A 24850-nucleotide genomic window follows, 5' to 3' on the forward strand; every position below is an offset into this window, starting at 1 on the left:
CGTTATCTACACTGGATACACTAGAGACGTGTACAGCTCACAGAGCGTTATCTACACTGGATACACTAGAGACGTGTACAGCTCACAGAGCGTTATCTACACTGGATACACTAGAGACGCGTACAGCTCACAGAGCGTTATCTACACTGGATACACTAGAGACGTGTACAGCTCACAGAGCATTATCTACACTGGATACACTAGAGACGCGTGCAGCTCACAGAGCGTTATCTACACTGGATACACTAGAGACGTGTACAGCTCACAGAGCGTTATCTACACTGGATACACTAGAGACGTGTACAGCTCACAGAGCGTTATCTACACTGGATACACTAGAGACGTGTGCAGCTCACAGAGCGTTATCTACACTGGATACACTAGAGACGTGTACAGCTCACAGAGCGTTATCTACACTGGATACACTAGAGACGTGTGCAGCTCACAGAGCGTTATCTACACTGGATACACTAGAGACGTGTGCAGCTCACAGAGCATTATCTACACTGGATACACTAGAGACGTGTGCAGCTCACAGAGCGTTATCTACACTGGATACACTAGAGACGTGTGCAGCTCACAGAGCGTTATCTACACTGGATACACTAGAGACGTGTGCAGCTCACAGAGCGTTATCTACACTGGATACACTAGAGACGCGTGCAGCTCACAGAGCGTTATCTACACTGGATACACTAGAGACGTGTGCAGCTCACAGAGCGTTATCTACACTGGATACACTAGAGACGCGTGTGCAGCTCCACGAGGCGTTATCTACACTGGATACACTAGAGACGTGTACAGCTCACAGAGCATTATCTACACTGGATACACTAGAGACGTGTGCAGCTCACAGAGCATTATCTACACTGGATACACTAGAGACGTGTACAGCTCACAGAGCGTTATCTACACTGGATACACTAGAGACGTGTGCAGCTCACAGAGCGTTATCTACACTGGATACACTAGAGGGATACACTAGAGACGTGTGCAGCTCACAGAGCGTTATCTACACTGGATACACTAGAGACGTGTACAGCTCACAGAGCGTTATCTACACTGGATACACTAGAGACGTGTACAGCTCACAGAGCGTTATCTACACTGGATACACTAGAGACGTGTACAGCTCACAGAGCGTTATCTACACTGGATACACTAGAGACGTGTGCAGCTCACAGAGCGTTATCTACACTGGATACACTAGAGACTGTGTACAGCTCACAGAGCATTATCTACACTGGATACACTAGAGACGTGTGCAGCTCACAGAGCATTATCTACACTGGATACACTAGAGACGTGTACAGCTCACAGAGGCATTATCTACACTGGATACACTAGAGACGTGTACAGCTCACAGAGCGTTATCTACACTGGATACACTAGAGACGTGTGCAGCTCACAGAGCGTTATCTACACTGGATACACTAGAGACGTGTGCAGCTCACAGAGCATTATCTACACTGGATACACTAGAGACGTGTGCAGCTCACAGAGCGTTATCTACACTGGATACACTAGAGACGTGTACAGCTCACAGAGCGTTATCTACACTGGATACACTAGAGACGTGTGCAGCTCACAGAGCGTTATCTACACTGGATACACTAGAGACGTGTACAGCTCACAGAGCGTTATCTACACTGGATACACTAGAGACGTGTGCAGCTCACAGAGCGTTATCTACACTGGATACACTAGAGACGTGTGCAGCTCACAGAGCATTATCTACACTGGATACACTAGAGACGTGTACAGCTCACAGAGCGTTATCTACACTGGATACACTAGAGACGTGTGCAGCTCACAGAGCGTTATCTACACTGGATACACTAGAGACGTGTGCAGCTCACAGAGCGTTATCTACACTGGATACACTAGAGACGTGTACAGCTCACAGAGCGTTATCTACACTGGATACACTAGAGACGTGTGCAGCTCACAGAGCGTTATCTACACTGGATACACTAGAGACGTGTACAGCTCACAGAGCGTTATCTACACTGGATACACTAGAGACGTGTACAGCTCACAGAGCGTTATCTACACTGGATACACTAGAGACGTGTACAGCTCACAGAGCATTATCTACACTGGATACACTAGAGACGTGTACAGCTCACAGAGCGTTATCTACACTGGATACACTAGAGACGTGTACAGCTCACAGAGCGTTATCTACACTGGATACACTAGAGACGTGTACAGCTCACAGAGCGTTTATCTAACCTGGATACACTAGAGACGTGTACAGCTCACAGAGCATTATCTACACTGGATACACTAGAGACGTGTACAGCTCACAGAGCAGTTATCTACACTGGATACACTAGAGACGTGTACAGCTCACAGAGCGTTATCTACACTGGATACACTAGAGACGTGTACAGCTCACAGAGCGTTATCTACACTGGATACACTAGAGACGTGTGCAGCTCACAGAGCGTTATCTACACTGGATACACTAGAGACGTGTGCAGCTCACAGAGCGTTATCTACACTGGATACACTAGAGACGTGTACAGCTCACAGAGCATTATCTACACTGGATACACTAGAGACGTGTACAGCTCACAGAGCGTTATCTACACTGGATACACTAGAGACGTGTACAGCTCACAGAGCGTTATCTACACTGGATACACTAGAGACGTGTGCAGCTCACAGAGCGTTATCTACACTGGATACACTAGAGACGTGTGCAGCTCACAGAGCGTTATCTACACTGGATACACTAGAGACGTGTACAGCTCACAGAGCGTTATCTACACTGGATACACTAGAGACGTGTGCAGCTCACAGAGCGTTATCTACACTGGATACACTAGAGACGTGTACAGCTCACAGAGCGTTATCTACACTGGATACACTAGAGACGCGTGCAGCTCACAGAGCATTATCTACACTGGATACACTAGAGACGCGTGCAGCTCACAGAGCGTTATCTACACTGGATACACTAGAGACGTGTACAGCTCACAGAGCGTTATCTACACTGGATACACTAGAGACGTGTGCAGCTCACAGAGCATTATCTACACTGATACACTAGAGACGCGTGCAGCTCACAGAGCGTTATCTACACTGGATACACTAGAGACGCGTGCAGCTCACAGAGCGTTATCTACACTGGATACACTAGAGACGTGTGCAGCTCACAGAGCATTATCTACACTGGATACACTAGAGACCGTGCAGCTCACAGAGCGTTATCTACACTGGATACACTAGAGACGCGTACAGCTCACAGAGCGTTATCTACACTGGATACACTAGAGACGTGTGCAGCTCACAGAGCGTTATCTACACTGGATACACTAGAGACGTGTGCAGCTCACAGAGCGTTATCTACACTGGATACACTAGAGACGCGTGCAGCTCACAGAGCGTTATCTACACTGGATACACTAGAGACGTGTGCAGCTCACAGAGCGTTATCTACACTGGATACACTAGAGACGTGTACAGCTCACAGAGCGTTATCTACACTGGATACACTAGAGACGTGTGCAGCTCACAGAGCGTTATCTACACTGGATACACTAGAGACGTGTGCAGCTCACAGAGCGTTATCTACACTGGATACACTAGAGACGTGTGCAGCTCACAGAGCGTTATCTACACTGGATACACTAGAGACGCGTGCAGCTCACAGAGCGTTATCTACACTGGATACACTAGAGACGTGTGCAGCTCACAGAGCGTTATCTACACTGGATACACTAGAGACGTGTGCAGCTCACAGAGCGTTATCTACACTGGATACACTAGAGACGCGTGCAGCTCACAGAGCGTTATCTACACTGGATACACTAGAGACGTGTGCAGCTCACAGAGCGTTATCTACACTGGATACACTAGAGACGCGTGCAGCTCACAGAGCGTTATCTACACTGGATACACTAGAGACGTGTACAGCTCACAGAGCGTTATCTACACTGGATACAATTTTATCGATTGCTCAGCTGATATCAGGACAAGTGATGTACAAGTTTACTGCCTCTGAATAGAAACATGGGTGTTCTCATTTACTGACAGCAAGCAGGTATACTGAAAATAACATGAATTGAAAGTGCAGGCAGCACTCCAAAAATGATAGATAGATAGATAGATAGATAGATAGATAGATAGATAGCATTGTGAAAGTATTTGGCCCCCTGGAACTTTTCTACCTTTTGCCACATTTCTGGCTTCAAACATAAAGATATAAAATTCTAATTTTTTTGGGAAGAATCAACAACAAGTGGGACACAATCGTGAAGAGGAACGAAATTTATTGGATATTTTAAACTTTTTTTATATGCAAATTGCCTCTTCAGAGAAAAAGAGGACTTGTACTCTATAGCGCCACCTATTGGAAGCAGCAATCCTACAAGTCAGACGTGCCAGAGCTGGTGTGTCACTCTCCATAAGGAGATATGTTACCCCTTAGACCTCAGTCCAGAGCCTCTCACCTAACCAAATCAGTTCTCATACTTTGCACTGACGAGGGCCAACAGCCCGAAACACCGCAAATTGAGATTCTGATTTGGCTTTTATCTTAAGTCATATTGCACGACTCGTTAAAGGGTTGATTGTGACTTGCAGGATTCCTGCTTCCAATAGGTGGCGCTATAGAGTACAAGTTCTCTTTTTCTCTGAAGAGGCAATTTGCATATTAAATTTCCCAGAGAAGCATTGCATGGCGAATAAGCCTCCTTACCTTGACGTGCCAGAGCTGGTGTGTCACTCTCCATAAGGAGAAATGTTACCCCTTAAACTTTTTTAACAAATTCAAAACTGAAAAGTGGGGCGTGCAATATTATTCGGCCCCCTTGAGTTAATACTTTGTAGCGCCACCTTTTGCTGCGATTACAGCTGCAAGTCGCTTGGGGCATGTCTCTATCAGTTTTGCACATCGAGAGGCTGAAATTCTTGCCCATTCTTCCTTGCAAAACAGCTCGAGCTCTTTGAGGTTGGATGGAGGGCGTTTGTGAACAGCAGTTTTCAGCTCTTTCCACAGATTCTCGATTGGATTCAGGTCTGGACTTTGACTTGGCCATTCTAACACCTGAATATGTTTATTTTTGAACCATTCCATTGTAGATTTTGCTTTATGTTTGGGATCATTGTCTTGTTGGAAGATAAATCTCTGTCCCAGTCTCAGGTCCTTTGCAGACTCCAACAGGTTTTCTTCCAGAATGGTCCTGTATTTGGCTCCGTCCATCTTCCCATCAATTTTAACCATCTTCCCTGTCCCTGCTGAAGAAAATCAGGCCCAAATCATGATGCTGCCACCACCATGTTTGACAGTGGGGATGGTGTTTTGAGGGTGATGAGCTGTGTTGCTTTTACGACAAACATATCGTTTTGCATTGTGGCCAAAAAGTTTGATTTTGGTTTCATCTGACCAGAGCACCTTATTCCACATGTTTGGTGTGTCTCCCAGGTGGCTTGTGGCAAACTTCAAATGAGACTTTTTATGGATATCTTTGAGAAATGGCTTTCTTCTTGCCACTGTTCCATAAAGGCCAGATTTGTGCAGTGTACGACTGATTGTTGTCCTATGGACAGACTCTCCCACCTCAGCTGTAGATCTCTGCAGTTCATCCAGAGTGATCATGGGCCTTTTGGCTGCATCTCTGATCAGTCTTCTCCTTGTTTGAGATGAAAGTTTAGAGGGACGGCCGGGTCTTGGTAGATTTGCAATGGTCTGATACTCCTTCCATTTCAATATGATCGCTTGCACAGTGCTCCTTGAGATGTTTAAAACTTGGGAAATCTTTTTGTATCCAAATCCGGCTTTAACCCCTTTAGAGCCCATGCCGTATTAGTACGCACATTTGTGTACTGCCCGTTCAGTGAGGTCTGCTGCGCTGAGCCCTCACTGAACGGAGCACATGTCAGCTGATTCTTACAGCTGACATGTGCCCGCAACAGCCGCGGGTGGAATCGCGATCCACCCGCGGCTGTTAACCTGTTAAATCTCCGACAGCGGCATTTAACGCGCGCTTCCTGGAAGTGCGTCCTAAGCCCTGCCCACCAGCGACCCCGTCACGTGATCGCGGGTCGCCGATGGGCGTGCATGACAACCCAGGGTCTGCAGCAGACGCCTGTGGTTGTCATGATCTGGTTGCTATGAGCGCCACCTAGTGGTCGGCGCTCATAGCACAGGACCAATTCTGCTATATGCAGGGGATCTGCTGGTCCCCTGTATGTAGCAGAGCCGATCAGACAACTGCTGCTTCTAGTCTCCTATGGAGACTATTGAAGCATGCAGTAAGTGAAAAAAAAAATTTAGAAAAATAAAAAAAATTAAAAAAATATAAAAGTTTAAATCACCCCCCTTTCGCCCCATTCAAAATAAAATAAAAAATAAACCCCACATACACATATTTGGTATCGCCGCGTTCAGAATCGCCCGATCTATCAATATAAAAAAATAATTAATCCGATCGGTAAACAGCGTAATGAGAAAAAAATTCTAAACGCCAGAATTACGTTTTTTGGTCACCGCAAAATTGCAATTAAATGCAATAACGGGCAATCAAAACATCGGATCTACACCAAAATGTTATCAATAAAAACGTCAGCGCGGCGCGCAAAAAATAAGCCCTCACCCTGCCCCAGATCCCGAAAAATGGAGGCGCTACAGGTCTCTGAAAATGGCGCTTTTTTTTTTTTAATTAATTTTTTTACCAAATTTTGGATTTTTTTTTCACCACTTAAATATAAAAGAACCTATACATGTTTGGCGTCTATGAACTCGTAATGACCTGTAGAATAAGAATGGCAGGTCAGTTTTAGCATTCAGTGAACGTGATAAAAAAAAAACAACTGTGGTATTGCACTTTTTTTGCAATTTTACCACACTTGGAATTTTTTTCCCGTTTTCCCGTACATGAAATGATAAAACTAGTAATGACGTTGAAAAGTACAACTCGTCCCGCAAAAAATAAGCCCTCACATGGCCATATTGAACGAAAATTAAAAAAGTTCTGGCTCTGGGAAGAAGGGGAGCAAAAACGAAAAAGCAAAAACGACAAAACCCAAGGTTGCGAAAGGGTTAAACTTCGCCACAACAGTATCTCGGACCTGCCTGGTGTGTTCCTTGGTCTTCATAATGCTCTCTGCACTTGAAACAGAACCCTGAGACTATCACAGAGCAGGTGCATTTATACGGAGACTTGATTACACACAGGTGGATTCTATTTATCATTACCAGTCATTTAGGACAACATTGGATCAGTGGATTCTAGTTATCGTTATCAGTCATTTAGGACAACATTGGATCATTCAGAGATCCTCCCTGAACTGCTGCACTGAAAGTAAAGGGGCCGAATAATATTGCATGCCCCACTTTTCAGTTTTTAATTTGTAAAAAAAGTTTCAAATATCCAATAAATTTCGTTCCTCTTCACGATTGTGTCCCACTTGTTGTTGATTCTTCTCAAAAAAATTAGAATTTTATATCTTTATGTTTGAAGCCAGAAATGTGGCAAAAGGTAGAAAAGTTCCAGGGGGCCAAATACTTTCACAATGCACTGTAGATAGATAGATAGATAGATAGATAGATAGATAGATATGAGATAGATAGATAGATAGATATGAGATGATAGATAGATAGATAGAAAGAAAGAAAGTTGTAGTCACTTAAAATAAATAAATAGTTTTGTGTTGTTATATTACTAGACCATAACTTTTTTAAAATGGTTTCTGTGGATGAAGCAGTGTGGGGGTTAATTTCAGCACGGCAAGCTGTAGTTTATTGGTGATATTTTAGGGTACAATGGACAGGTTGATCGCCTTTTATTGCCTTGTTTAGCGGAGGTCCATGAGGCAACTAAAAAAAAAACAGCAATTCTGACAATTCCATTTTTTCTTCTTGTATTGGAAAGGGTTCGTTCAGGGCTACGTTCACACGATGTTGCAGATTTTCTGTACCATATTTTCACCCATTACGTAAAATAAATTATTTCCATTTTTTCGAAAATACGCAACATAAAAAACTCACCGTGGAACGTAATAATGGCTGACAGCAGCCGACACCTGCATTTTTGTGCAGCAGGTTCAGTTCCTGAGCCTGTTCCATAAACCCACACCTGATCTACAGCGTCATAGTTTGTCAAGGAGCAGGAAGGGTTTAAAGGGGTATTCCTATGTACCTCTACTAAACGGCGTCTGCCTGCTATCAGCTGATGTCGCTGGAGGGAGCAGCAGGCTGGGAGATCGGGAGGTGAGCATAACTCCTGTTCTCCTGTCTGCTGGAAACTAAATATACGGTATCCTCTTTAAATTCTGTATCTGGGAAAGCTGGGTGACAAATAATATGGCCGCCACAGTCAACAGTAGAATACTGAATTAGAAGCAGCATTGTTATGTAGACATATGTCCCCCTGTCTCATGTATAACTAGGGGGACCTGTCATTCAGGACTCTCAGAAAGCTGGGTGACAACACAAATGGTCACCCTTATATACCCTTCCATTATGTATTATTGTATATCTAGGCAGATCTGGAAATCAGGAGTCTAGGAAAGTAGGGTGACAACCAAAATGGTTTCTTTTATAACAAGCAGACTTATCATTAAGGAGCTCAGAAAAGCTGGATGATAACCGATGTGGCTGCTCTTTCAGCCCAGAATGGCAAAACTACCTCTTTATATAGAGACACATCCCTTTCTATATATCTATCTTAAGCATCACTGTATTATTAAGTAGTTGTCATTCAGGAGTCTGGGAAAGCTGGGTAATAAGAAACATGGCTGATCCTACACACCAACATAGGAGTCCTGAATGGCAATTCTATCTAGTTATGTAGACACATCCATGCATAGATTATTATTGTATTACTAGGCAGACTTGTCATTCAGGAGCTTGGGAAAGTAGGATGACAACCAATATGGGCGCCTTAAAATTGCCCCAGAATCTACTGTGTTATGTAGATATAATCCTCTATCCTCAATCACATATTATGGAATAACTAGACAGACTTGTAATTCAGCAGCCTGGGAAAGCTGGGTGACAATCATCATGGCTTCTCCTTACACCCACAGGAGTTTCTAATGACAAAATTACCTTTTTATATGGCGACACATCCTTCTCTCAACTATTGCGTAATTAGAAACACTTGTCATTTAGGAGATTAAGAAAGCTGGGTGACATCAGAGATATCGCTCACATAACTCATATATAGCATCAATTTGAAAGAGCTGCCATTCAGGATTCAAGCAAAGCTGGGTGAAAACCAATATGGCTGGCCCCTACAGAATCCTGAATGATGAACCTCTAATTGCTATGCAGACACATTCCTCCATCTCAAGAATTGTTAAATACCTAGACAGACTTGACATTCAGGAGCCCAGGAAAGCTGGGTGACGATATGGCTGAGCTTACACCCCATTATAAATGTTCTTACTTACAAAGCTGTCATGTAATGTAGGGACATGAACCTCTCTAGTATCACTGTATTACAAGGCGGACTTGGCATCCAGGATCCAGGCAAAGCTGGGTAACAGCCAAAATGCTACTCTTAAACTACTGCCTACACAACGGGATCCACTATATGGAGAAACTTCCATCTGCAAAGTATCACTCTAGAATTAGGCAGACTTGTTACTTAGGATCATGGGAAAGCTTGGTGAAAACCAGGATACCCGTCTCACACCCCTCACATTGTAATTCTGATGAATAAAACTAGATACATATCCCTTTAGTAAGTCTCTCTATAACTAGGCATACCTGTCATTTAGGATCCTGGGAAAGCTGGGTGATAATCAATGTTGACCCCTTTGAGCCCAGCATGACAAATATACCTGGTTTGGTAGAAAATCATCCAATATATATCAAATATATCTGTATAACTAGAAAGACGTCATTCAGGAGCCAAGGAAAGCGGGGTGACAACCAATACGGCTGCCTCACTGACAACTGAATCTTTATTAGCTTGTATCCCTATCACACCATAACTAGACAGACTTGCCATTAAGAAGTCCGGAAAAGCTGTGTGACAGCCACATCTTACAGTATAATTACACATAGTTGACTATCAGAAGCTCAGGAAACATGACTGACATGCAGGAGTCTGGGAAAGCTGGGTGACAGTACACGGCACACAGCGATGTCGTCACCAGGATATAGAGGGTACAGTACACGGCACACAGCGATGTCGTCACCAGGATATAGAGGGTACAGTACACGGCACACAGCGATGTCGTCACCAGGATATAGAGGGTACAGTACACGGCACACAGCGATGTCGTCACCAGGATATAGAGGGTACAGTACACGGCACACAGCGATGTCGTCACCAGGATATAGAGGGTACAGTACACGGCACACAGCGATATCGTCACCAGGATATAGAGGGTACAGTACACGGCACACAGCGATGTCGTCACCAGGATATAGAGGGTACAGTACACGGCACAGAGGCGATGTCGTCACCAGGATATAGAGGGTACAGTACACGGCACACAGCGATGTCGTCACCAGGATATAGAGGGTACAGTACACGGCACACAGCGATATCGTCACCAGGATATAGAGGGTACAGTACACGGCACACAGCGATATCGTCACCAGGATATAGAGGGTACAGTACACGGCACACAGTGATATCGTCACCAGGATATAGAGGGTACAGTACACGGCACACAGCGATATCGTCACCAGGATATAGAGGGTACAGTACACGGCACACAGCGATATCGTCACCAGGATATAGAGGGTACAGTACACGGCACACAGCGATATCATCACCAGGATATAGAGGGTACAGTACACGGCACACAGCGATATCATCACCAGGATATAGAGGGTACAGTACACGGCACACAGCGATATCGTCACCAGGATATAGAGGGTACAGTACACGGCACACAGCGATATCGTCACCAGGATATAGAGGGTACAGTACACGGCACACAGCGATATCGTCACCAGGATATAGAGGGTACAGTACACGGCACACAGCGATATCGTCACCAGGATATAGAGGGTACAGTACACGGCACACAGCGATATCGTCACCAGGATATAGAGGGTACAGTACACGGCACACAGCGATATCATCACCAGGATATAGAGGGTACAGTACACGGCACACAGCGATATCATCACCAGGATATAGAGGGTACAGTACACGGCACACAGCGATATCGTCACCAGGATATAGAGGGTACAGTACACGGCACACAGCGATATCATCACCAGGATATAGAGGGTACAGTACACGGCACACAGCGATATCGTCACCAGGATATAGAGGGTACAGTACACGGCACACAGCGATATCGTCACCAGGATATAGAGGGTACAGTACACGGCACACAGCGATATCATCACCAGGATATAGAGGGTACAGTACACGGCACACAGTGATGCCCCTTGTTCATGGATTATTCCCCCGCTGTACTGTCAGTGCTCCGTGTGATGAGAGAGGGGCACAATGTCTCCATGAAATTACTCCCAGTTACACAAAGTCATTATTATGTGAAGTCACAATCAATGGAAGCGAAGAAAAAGCAACGGAAAAGTAGAAATGTCTGTGAGGTAAATACACGAGGATAGATAGATAGATAGATAGATAGATAGATAATAGATAGATAGATAGATAATAGATAGATAGATAGATAGATAATAGATAGATAGATAATAGATAGATAGATAGATAGATAATAGATAGATAGATAGATAGATAGATAGATAGATAGATAGATAATAGATAGATAGATAGATAATAGATAGATAGATAGATAGATAGATAATAGATAGATAGATAATAGATAGATAGATAGATAGATAATAGATAGATAGATAGATAGATAGATAGATAGATAGATAATAGATAGATAGATAGATAGATAGATAGATAGATAGATAGATAGATAGATATGGGACAGATAATAGTAATAGATATAACAGCGCAGTACACACAGTGGCGGCTGCTCACAGGCTCCCGGTGTATTCCCGCGCACGGTTGTGCAGTATCAGTGATGTGACCGCTCTCCTGCCCGGGCTCGGGGTGTCGGGCTCGGGGTGCACAGCTCGGGGTGTCGGGCTCGGGGTGCACAGCTCGGGGTGTCGGGCTCGGGGTGTCGGGCTCGGGGTGTCGGGCTCGGGGTGCACAGCTCGGGGTGCACAGGTCGGGGTGTCGGGCTCGGGGTGCACAGCTCGGGGTGTCGGGCTCGGGGTGCACAGGTCGGGGTGTCGGGCTCGGGGTGCACAGCTCGGGGTGTCGGGCTCGGGGTGCACAGGTCGGGGTGTCGGGCTCGGGGTGCACAGCTCGGGGTGTCGGGCTCGGGGTGCACAGCTCGGGGTGCACAGGTCGGGGTGTCGGGCTCGGGGTGTCGGGCTCGGGGTGCACAGCTCGGGGTGCACAGGTCGGGGTGTCGGGCTCGGGGTGCACAGCTCGGGGTGCACAGGTCGGGGTGTCGGGCTCGGGGTGCACAGCTCGGGGTGCACAGGTCGGGGTGTCGGGCTCGGGGTGCCGTGTTCGGGGTGTCGGGCTCGGGGTGTCGGGCTCGGGGTGTCGGGCTCGGGGTGTCGGGCTCGGGGTGTCGTGTTCGGGGTGTCGGGCTCGGGGTGCCGGGCTCGGGGTGTCGGGCTCGGGGTGTCGGGCTCGGGGTGTCGGGCTCGGGGTGTCGGGCTCGGGGTGCCGGGCTCGGGGTGTCGGGCTCGGGGTGTCGGGCTCGGGGTGTCGGGCTCGGGGTGTCGGGCTCGGGGTGCCGGGCTCGGGGTGCCGGGCTCGGGGTGTCGGGCTCGGGGTGTCGGGCTCGGGGTGTCGGGCTCGGGGTGTCGGGCTTTGCAGACTTGCACTGAGGAGGCACAATGAGGGGTCACTCACCCTGGCGGCGGCTTATGCTGCCTCTACAGCGGGCACCGGGCAGGGCTGAGTGCGGCTCCGGGCTCCGCTTCTTGCAGCCATCTGAAGACAGAGCCGGTCCGGGAAGGAAGAAGCATGAGAAGCGGCAGAGTCCACGAGGAGCAGCCGCACACTGCCCGCACACCGCGCACACTCCGCCTCACAGTCATCGCTGCTGAGGATGGAGGAGCCAAACCACGAGCCTCCTCCTCCCGACATGTCACTCACTGCGCCTTGTTAAGGTGGAACCGGAGAGCGACACAGAACAGTGTGCACAGGAGCAAAGCCGTCAGTACAGACCGGGGAGGAGCGCTGCGGCTGATACTTATCCATCAATTCATCTTTCGATCTTTTTAGCTAATTCAAAGAAGCTTTAATATTGTCAGCAAGAAATGCAAATTAGTTTTCCAAAGAAAATGTAATAGGGACTGAGGGGATGAGGAGTCTCTGTCATATCTCTCTCAGCTATCTATCTATCAATCATCTATCTATCTATCTATCTATCAATCATCTATCTATCTATCTATCTATCAATCATCTATCTATCTATCTATCAATCAATCATCTATCTATCTATCTATCTATCTATCAATCAATCATCTATCTATCTATCTATCTATCAATCAATCATCTATCTATCTATCTATCTATCTATCAATCATCTATCTATCTATCTATCTATCAATCATCTATCTATCTATCTATCTATCAATCATCTATCTATCTATCTATCTATCAATCATCTATCTATCTATCTATCTATCAATCATCTATCTATCTATCAATCATCTATCTATCTATCAATCATCTATCTATCTATCTATCAATCATCTATCTATCTATCTATCAATCATCTATCTATCAATCATCTATCTATCTATCAATCATCTATCTATCTATCAATCATCTATCTATCTATCAATCATCTATCTATCAATCATCTATCTATCAATCATCTATCTATCAATCATCTATCTATCAATCATCTATCTATCAATCATCTATCTATCAATCATCTATCTATCAATCATCTATCTATCTATCAATCATCTATCAATCATCTATCTATCTATCAATCATCTATCTATCTATCAATCATCTATCTATCTATCAATCATCTATCTATCAATCATCTATCTATCAATCATCTATCTATCAATCATCTATCTATCAATCATCTATCAATCATCTATCTATCATCTATCTATCATCTATCTATCATCTATCTATCATCTATCTATCCTTCTATCTATCCTTCTATCTATCCTTCTATCTATCTATCATCTATCTATCCTTCTATCTATCTATCCTTCTATCTATCTATCATCTATCTATTATCTATCATCTATCTATCTATTACCTATCATCTATCTATTATCTATCATCTATTATCTATCTATCATCTATCTATTATTTATCTATTATCTATCATCTATCTATCATCTATCTATTATTTATCTATTATCTATCATCTATCTATTATCTATCATCTATCTATCATCTATCTATCATCTATCTATCATCTATCTATCATCTATCTATCATCTATCTATTATCTATCTATTATCTATCTATTATCTATCTATTACCTATCATCTATCTATCATCTATCATCTAGTATCTATCTATCATCTATCTATCATCTATCATCTAGTATCTATCTATCATCTATCTATCATCTATCTATCATCTATCTATCATCTATGATCTATCTATTATCTATCATCTATGATCTATCTATTATCTATCATCTATCTATTATTTATCTATTATCTATCATCTATCTATCATCTATCTATTATTTATCTATTATCTATCATCTATCTATCATCTATCTATTATTTATCTATTATCTATCATCTATCTATTATCTATCATCTATCTATCATCTATCTATCATCTATCTATCATCTATCTATCATCTATCTATTATCTATCTATTATCTATCTATTACCTATCATCTATCTATCATCTATCATCTAGTATCTATCTATCATCTATCTATCATCTATCATCTAGTATCTATCTATCATCTATCTATCATCTATCTATCATCTATCTATCATCTATCTATCATCTATGATCTATCTATTATCTATCATCTATCTATTATCTATCATCTATCTTTCTATCTATCTATTATCTATCATCTATCTATCATCTATCTTTCTATCTATCTATTATCTATCATCTATCTATTATCTATCATCTATCTATCATCTATCTATCCTTCTATCTATCTATCATCTATCTATTATCTATCATCTATCTATCTATTATCTATCTATCTATTACCTATCATCTATCTATTATCTATCATCTATTATCTATCTATCATCTATTATTTATCTATTATCTATCATCTATCTATCATCTATCTTTCTATCTATCATCTATCATCTATCTATTATCTATCATCTATCTATCATCTATCTATCCTTCTATCTATCTATCATCTATCTATTTTCTATCATCTATCTATCTATTAGATATCTATCTATTACCTATCATCTATCTATTATCTATCATCTATTATCTATCTATCATCTATTATTTATCTATTATCTATCATCTATCTATCATCTATCTATCCTTCTATCTATCTATCATCTATCTATTATCTATCATCTATCTATCTATTATCTATCTATCTATTACCTATCATCTATCTATCATCTATCTATTATTTATCTATTATCTATCATCTATTATCTATCTATCATCTATCTATTATTTATCTATTATCTATCATCTATCTATCATCTATCTATCATCTATCTATTATCTATTACCTATCATCTATCTATCTATCATCTATCATCTAGTATCTATCTATCATCTATCTATCATCTATCATCTAGTATCTATCATCTATCTATTATCTATCTATTATCTATCTATCATCTATCTATCATCTATCTATTATCTATCATCTATCTATCATCTATCTATCTATTATCTATCATCTATTATCTATCATCTATCTATTATCTATGATCTATCTATTATCTATCATCTATCTATTATCTATCATCTATCTTTCTATCTATCTATTATCTATCATCTATCTATCATCTATCTTTCTATCTATCTATTATCTATCATCTATCTATTATCTATCATCTATCTATCATCTATCTATCCTTCTATCTATCTATCATCTATCATCTATCTATCTATTATCTATCTATCTATTACCTATCATCTATCTATTATCTATCATCTATTATCTATCTATCATCTATTATTTATCTATTATCTATCATCTATCTATCATCTATCTTTCTATCTATCTATTATCTATCATCTATCTATTATCTATCATCTATCTATCTATCATCTATCTATTATCTATCATCTATCTATCTATTATCTATCTATCTATTACCTATCATCTATCTATTATCTATCATCTATTATCTATCTATCATCTATTATTTATCTATTATCTATCATCTATCTATCATCTTTCTATCTATCTATTATCTATCATCTATCTATTATCTATCATCTATCTATCCTTCTATCTATCTATCATCTATTATCTATCATCTATCTATCTATTATCTATCTATCTATTACCTATCATCTATCTATTATCTATCATCTATTATCTATCTATCATCTATCTATTATTTATCTATTATCTATCATCTATCTATCATCTATCTATTATCTATCTATTACCTATCATCTATCTATCATCTATCATCTAGTATCTATCATCTATCTATCATCTATCATCTAGTATCTATCTATCATCTATCTATTATCTATCTATCATCTATCTATCATATATCTATCTATTATCTATCATCTATCTATCATCTATCTATTATCTATCTATTATCTATCTATTATCTATGATCTATCTATTATCTATCTATCTATCATCTATCTATCATCTATCTATCATCTATTATCTATCTATCTATTATCTATCTATCTATTATCTATATATCATCTATCTATTATCTATCTATCTATCATCTATCTATTATCTATCTATCATCTATCTATCTATCATCTATCTATCTATCATCTATCTATCTATCATCTATCTATCTATCCTTCTATCTATTATCTATCTATCCCATATATATCATTTATCTATTATCTATCTATTCTCTATCATCTATCTATTATCTATCTATCATCTATCTATCTATCATCTATCTATTATCTATCTATCTATTATCTATCTATTATCTATCATCTATCTATTATCTATCTGTCATCTATCTATCCTTCTATCTATTATCTATCTATCCCATATATATCATTTATCTATTATCTATCTATTCTCTATCATCTATTATCTATCTATCATCTATCTATCTATCATCTATTATCTATCTATCTATTATCTATCTTATCTATCATCTATCTATTATCTATCTGTCATCTATCTATTATCTATCTATCTATTATCTATCTATTTATCTATCTATCTGTCATCTATCTATTATCTATCTATCTATCTATTATGTATCTATGATCTATCTATTATCTATCTATCTAGTATCTATCTATTATCTATCTATCTATTATCTATCATCTATTATCTATCTATCATCTATCTATCTATTCTATCTATTATCTATAATCTATTATCTATCATCTATCTATCTATCATCTATCTATCTAGTATCTATCATCTATCTATCATCTATCTATTATCTATCTATTATCTATCTATTACCTATCATCTATCTATTATCTATCATCTATTATCTATCTATCATCTATCTATTATTTATCTATTATCTATCATCTATCTATCTATCTATTACCTATCACCTATCTATTATCTATTACCTATCATCTATCTATCATCTATTATCTATCTATCTATTATCTATCTATCATCTATCATCTATCTATCATCTATCTATTATCTATCTATCTATTACCTATCATCTATCTATTATTTATCTATTATCTATCATCTATCTATCTATCATCTATCTATCATCTATTATCTATCTATCATCTATCTATCATCTCTCATCTATCTATCATCTATCTATCATCTATCTATCATCTATCTATCATCTATCTATTATCTATCATCTATCTATCATCTATTATCTATCATCTATTATCTATCTATTATCTATCTATCTATTATCTATCATCTATCTATCATCTATCTATTATCTATGATCTATCTATTATCTATCTATTATCTATCATCTATCTATTATCTATCTATCTATCATCTATCTATCTTTCTATCTATTATCTATCATCTATCTATTATCTATCATCTATCTATTATCTATCATCTATCTATCTATCATCTATCTATCCTTCTATCTATCATCTATCTATTATCTATCATCTATCTATCTATTATCTATCTATCTATTATCTATCATCTATTATCTATATATCATCTATCTATTATTTATCTATTATCCATCATCTATCTATCTATCATCTATCTATCATCTATCTATTATCTATCTATTACCTATCATCTATCTATCATCTATCATCTAGTATCTATCTATCATCTATCTATCATCTATCATCTAGTATCTATCATCTATCTATCATCTATCTATTATCTATCTATTATCTATCTATCATCTATCTATTATCTATCATCTATCTATCTATTATCTATCTATTATCTATCTATCTATCATCTATTATCTATCTATCATCTATCTATCATCTATCTATCATCTATCATCTATCTATCATCTATCTATCTATTATCTATCATCTATCTATCATCTATTATCTATCTATTATCTATGATCTATCTATTATCTATCTATCTATTATCTATCTATCTATCATCTATCTATCATCTATCTATTATCTATCTATCTATTATCTATCTATCATCTATCTATCATCTATCTATCATCTATCTATCTATCCTTCTATCTATTATCTATCTATCCCATATATATCATTTATCTATTATCTATCTATTCTCTATCATCTATCTATCATCTATCTATCATCTATCTATCATCTATCTATCATCTATCTATCATCTATCTATCCTTCTATCTATTATCTATCTATCCCATATATATCATTTATCTATTATCTATCTATTCTCTATCTATTATCTATCTATCTATCTATTATCTATCTATCTATCATCTATCTATTATCTATCTATCTATCATCTATCTATCTTTCTATCTATCTATTATCTATCATCTATCTATTATCTATCATCTATCTATCTATCATCTATCTATCCTTCTATCTATCATCTATTATCTATCATCTATCTATCTATTATCTATCTATCTATTACCTATCATCTATCTATTATCTATCATCTATTATCTATCTATCATCTATCTATTATTTATCTATTATCTATCATCTATCTATCATCTATCTATCATCTATCTATTATCTATCTATTATCTATCTATTACCTATCATCTATCTATCATCTAGTATCTATCTATCATCTATCTATCATCTATCTATTATCTATCTATCATCTATCTATTATCTATCATCTATCTATCATCTATCTATTATCTATCATCTATCTATCTATTATCTATCATCTATCTATCTATCAACTATCTATCATCTATCTATCATCTATCTATCATCTATCTATTATCTATCATCTATCTATCTATTATCTATCATCTATCTATCTATCATCTATCTATCATCTATCTATGATCTATCTATTATCTATGATCTATCTATTATCTATCTATCTATTATCTATCTATCATCTATCTATCATCTATCTATTATCTATCTATTATCTATCTATCTATTATCTATCTATCATCTATCTATTATCTATCTATCATCTATCTATCATCTATCTATCTATCCTTCTATCTATTATCTATCTATCTATCTATCCCATATATATCATTTATCTATTATCTATCTATTCTCTATCATCTATCTATTATCTATCTATCATCTATCATCTATCTATTATCTATCTATCTATTATCTATCTATTATCTATCATCTATCTATTATCTATCTGTCATATATCTATTATCTATCTATCTATTATGTATCTGTCTATCTGTCATCTATCTATTATCTATCTATCTATCTATTATGTATCTATCTATCTATCATCTATCCTTCTATCTATCTATTATCGATCATCTATCTATTATCTATCTATCTATCCCATATATATCATTTATCTATTATCTATCTATTCTCTATCATCTATCTATCTATTATCTATCTATCATCTATCTATCTATCTATCATCTATCTATTATCTATCTATCTATTATCTATCTATTATCTATCATCTATCTATTATCTATCTGTCATCTATCTATTATCTATCTATCTATTATGTATCTGTCTATCTATCTATCTATTATCTATCTATTATCTATCTGTCATCTATCTATTATCTATCTATCTATCTATTATGTATCTGTCTATCTATCTATCTGTCATCTATCTATCTATCTATTATGTATCTGTCTATCTCACATCTATCTATCTATCTGATCACCTCGGATCTGTCCACCATTAATATATCAGCTGTCGCATCCTCTGTTGGTGTCTCAGACATTAGCAGAATATCACGCGGAGCAGCCGGCGTTCGCTTCCTCGCAGTGTAGATGTAAGTGGAGTCTTAGCAACCATTACATCCATATTTATAAGTAGCAGTGCCGTAGCCTTCCAGGTAGTGTAAGGGGTTAAAACTGTCCTAGCAACACGAGGACATATGGAGAATACTAAAAGTCCCCAAACTACTGATGAATTTGCCTATCAAAGTTTCTAGGAATCAGATAGGGGATGGTCGTGCGGATGGCCGTGGTAATGCAGGCGTTAATACATATATAAGTGTTCATCCTTCAGTGTAAAGGGTCTATTAGCCCTGGACACGGCAGGGATCATCCCTGGCATTGCTGAGGACACTACAATGGGCCTTTTAGAGCCACCAGTGTTATTATTGGACTTTGCCTAAAGCTGAAAAAGTAAAAGTGTCCCTGAAGGGAAATTCAATTGTTTTCTAGAGAACTGCAGTCCACTTATAAGAGACAGACTAAAAACTTATAAAGAGGCACATATTTCTGTCCCCATGTCATTTCAGGAAGACACAGTGTTGCAGTACTATCTGTGCCTACATCATTTACAGGAAGAGTCAAGGAAACAGTACTATCTGTGCCTATATCAGTTACAGGAAAAGTCAAGGAAACAGTACTATCTGTGTCTACATCATTTCCAGGAGGAGACAAGAAGGCAGTACTATCTGTGCCTATATAATTTGCAGAAAGAGTCAAGGAAACAGTACTAGCTGTATTTACATAATTTCCAGAAGGAGACAAGAAGGCAGTGCTATCTGTACCTACGTTATTTACAAAAAGAGACAGAGTTCCAGCACTATCTATGCATATATCTTTTACAAGGAGAGGAAGTATGTAGTACTAGCTGTACCTACATTATTTACAGGGAGAGACAGTGTGGCAGTACTACTGTATATCTACTAATCTGATTTACTTGGAAAGAAATGGAGACCGTACTAATTGTCCACAAATCACATCCAGGGAAGGAAATAGAGGCCATACATTTGTCAATATATAATTTATAGGAAGAAACTGGGACGTAGTACTATTTGTGCCTCCACTTTTAACAGAGTAAAACTGTGAGACAGTAGCACCTGAGTCTACATCACTCACAGAAAGAGACGGGGAGGCAGTACTATCAGTGCCGAGATCTTTAACCGAGGAAAGTAGGGATTCCAGACTATAAATGACTACTTCAGTCAGAGGGCCAGAGGAGAAACTTTATTACCTGTACTTACATAATTTATACAGAAAAGTAGGGAGGCGGTACTATATGTGGATACTTCAATTATAGGGAGAAACAAGAAAATTTCTATTTTTCATTACTTCATTTACATTTACGGGAAGGTGTTTTATCTGTGCCTCATCTGATTACAGTGAGAGACAGGGGGGAACTATCTGTACCAACATCATTGAAAGGAAGAGAATGGGAGGTAGCACTATCTGTACCTGCATCATTTAACAGGCAGAGAAAGGATGCAGTAATATCTGTGCCTACAATATTTTATAGGGAGTGAAGGTGAGGCAGTACTATCTCTCCTTACATCATTTACTAGAAATGATTTGGAGACTGCACATCTGTTCCTATATCATTTATAGGGAAGGATTTTTTGAGGAAATTGTTAATATTACGTTTACAAGGTAAACTTGGGAGGCAGTACTATCTGTGCCTACATCATTTACTTTAAAATACATTGAGGCAGTACTATTTATACAATAAAAAAAATAATATTTTGTCCAGAAACCTTTGTTTGCAATTGCAGAGGTCAGATGTTTCCTGTAGTTCTTGACCAGGTTCGCACACAGTGCAGCAGGGATTTTGGCCCCCTCCTTCATACAGATCTTCTCTCCAGATCTTTCAGTTTTGGGGCTGTTGCTGGGCAATATTGTGTTTCAGCTCCCTCCAAAGATTTTTATTCAGATCAGATCTGGAGACTGGTTAGGCCACTCCAGGACCTTGAAATGCTTCTAATGGAGCCACTTCTGGCTGTATGTTTTCGGTCATTGTCATGCTGGAAGACCCAGCCACGACCCATCTTCAATGCTCTTACTGAGGTAAGGAGGTTGTTGGTCAAAATCTCATAATAGATGACCCATCCATCCTCCCTTTAATACGGTGCAGTCGTCCTGTCCCTTTTACAGAAAATCACCTCCAAAATATGATGTTTCTCCCACCATGCTTCAAGGTTGGGACGGTGTTCTTGGGGTTGTACTCATCCTTCTTCTTGCTCCAAACATGGCGAGTGGAGTTGATACCAAAAAGTTCTATTTTGGTCTCATCTGACCACATGAACTTCTCCCATGCCTCCTCTGGATCATCCAGATGGTCATTGGCGAACTTCAAACGGGCCTGGACATGTGCTGGCGTGAGCAGGGGGACCTTGTGTGCCCTCCAGGATTTTAATGCATGACGGTGTAATGTGTTACTAATGGCAATGTTTGAGACCGAGGTCCCAGCTCTCTTCAGGTCATTGACCAGGTCCTCCATGTAGTTCTGGGCTGATTACGAGTTCAAACAGGTGCAATTAATACAGGTAATGAGTGCAGAGTAGGAGGGCTTCTTAAAGAAAAACTAATGGGTCTGTGAGAGCCAGAATTCTTGCTGGTTGGTAGGTGATCAAATACTTATTTAATGAAATAAAATGCAATTTAATTATGTAAACCTCATGCAATCTGATTTTCTGGTTTTTATTTTTAGATTCTCTTACAGTTGAAGTGACCTACGATATAAATTACAGACCTCTCCATTCTTTGTAGGTGGGAAAACTTGCAAAATCGACAGTGTATCAAATACTTATTTTCCCCATTGTACCTACATTATTTAAAGACCATACTGTTTTTCTTTATAATTTCCATGGAGAGACCAGGAGGCAGTTCTATTCATGTTTTTATCACTTACTTGGAAAAACAAAGAGACAGCACTATCTGTGCCTCAATCATTTACAATAGGGGCAATAAGGCAGAATTATTTGTATTTATATAATTTACCAGGAGGAGACCAGGAAATGAAACTTCCTTCTAGGGAAAGATCTGGGAGGTAGAACATCATTTACTTGGCGGCAATACTATCTGTGCCTATATACATTATTGTGTATGGGCAGAACAGTATTAGCTATGCTAAACCAAAAAAAACAAGGCGGCATTAATCTCTGGGTCTACATCGTTTACACGGAGGACAAGGATGAAGAATTATCTGCATGCACTGTATGTAGTTTACAAGGAGAGACTAGGAGACAGACCTTCTGTGCCTACATCAATTATAGGAAGGCAATACTATCTGTGCCTTTTTACATTTTTTTACTGGTAGTACATTCCTTTCATCATTTCCAGGGAAAAACAAGGAGACATCCTATTTGTGCCTACATAATTTACCGAGGTTTTAGGGAGGAAGAATTACCTGGAAATATATAATTTACAAGGAGAGACTAGGAGACAGAACTCCATCCCAGGGAGAGGCTGGGAGGAAGTACTATCTGTGCCTACATTATTTACAGGAAGACAATACTATCTGGACCTATTTACAATAATTTTTTACATGTAGTATAGTATTAGCTGTGCTTTTATCAATTACAAGGAAAAACAAGGAGGTGGCACTATCTGTGCCTAAATCATTTACAAAATGGAACAAGAAGGCAGAATTATTTGTATTTATAGAATTTACCCGGAGAGACTAGGAGACAGAACTTCCTTTCAGGAAGAGATCTGAGAGGTAGTAATTACAAAGAGACAAAACTATCAATGACTTTTTACATTACTTTTTACTAGTAGTATTGTACTATCTGTATTTCATCACTTACAGGCAAAAACAAGGAGGCAGTACTATCTGTGCCTACATCATTTATAGGGTGTAAAAGGAGGAAAAATTATCTGTATACATGTCATTTACAAGGAGAGACTAGGAGAGAGAACTACCTCTTAGGGAAAGTCTTAGAGGTAGCACATCAGTACTATCTGAGCCAATTTACTTTTTTTTTTTTTTTTTTTTTTTTTTTACAGGTAGTACAGCACTATCTGTGCCATCAAAAAAATAAAACAAATCTGGTCTGCCCCAAATAACAGCCCACAGTAAATGTAGCTACTCCCATCTTACGGTCACACTATTCATGCTGCAACATATTGTGACAATGTAACAGAGTCATTGTTCTCTGTCTGTGAGAATCCTGATCAGTGCAACGCTCCACCTTAAATATATTCCTAGCACGCGCCATTGAATTTCCCTCTCCTGAGACTTTCAACCCAACCTGTGACAGTCATTCTTTAAACAACACCAACATATTCTGCAGCGCTGTACACAGCCTAGAATCATGAGTTACTGTCGCCAAAGCAGGAACACGTGTAACCTATAAATATGACCAGAATGTTGTCGGTCAGCCTTCACCCCTTTGCTCCAACAACAATCCTAGAATAAGTGCCGGCAGCCCCCCACAGCTATTAGACACCACTAGATC

The 24850-nt window shown here is 39.1% G+C and overlaps 1 protein-coding gene across 10 annotated transcripts in view; it reads right to left on the reverse strand.

Moving 5' to 3' along the window:
• DLG2 (discs large MAGUK scaffold protein 2) overlaps nt 1-24850 on the reverse strand; it is a 1666258-nt gene that overhangs the window by 127320 nt on the left and 1514088 nt on the right. The window contains exon 1 of one of the 10 annotated variants that reach the window (XM_073661731.1): nt 12831-13033. The exons of the other annotated variants lie outside the window; for them this stretch is intronic. The gene's annotated coding sequence lies outside the window, so the exon portion shown is untranslated. Of the gene's footprint in view, nt 1-12830; nt 13034-24850 lie in introns of those variants that run through there. 10 annotated transcript variants of the gene reach the window in all.

The sequence above is a fragment of the Phyllobates terribilis genome, unplaced genomic scaffold (assembly GCF_046119375.1).
Source record: "Phyllobates terribilis strain yellow unplaced genomic scaffold, ASM4611937v1 Scaffold_2__4_contigs__length_985480577, whole genome shotgun sequence".
In the NCBI taxonomy this organism is placed as follows: domain Eukaryota; kingdom Metazoa; phylum Chordata; class Amphibia; order Anura; family Dendrobatidae; genus Phyllobates; species Phyllobates terribilis.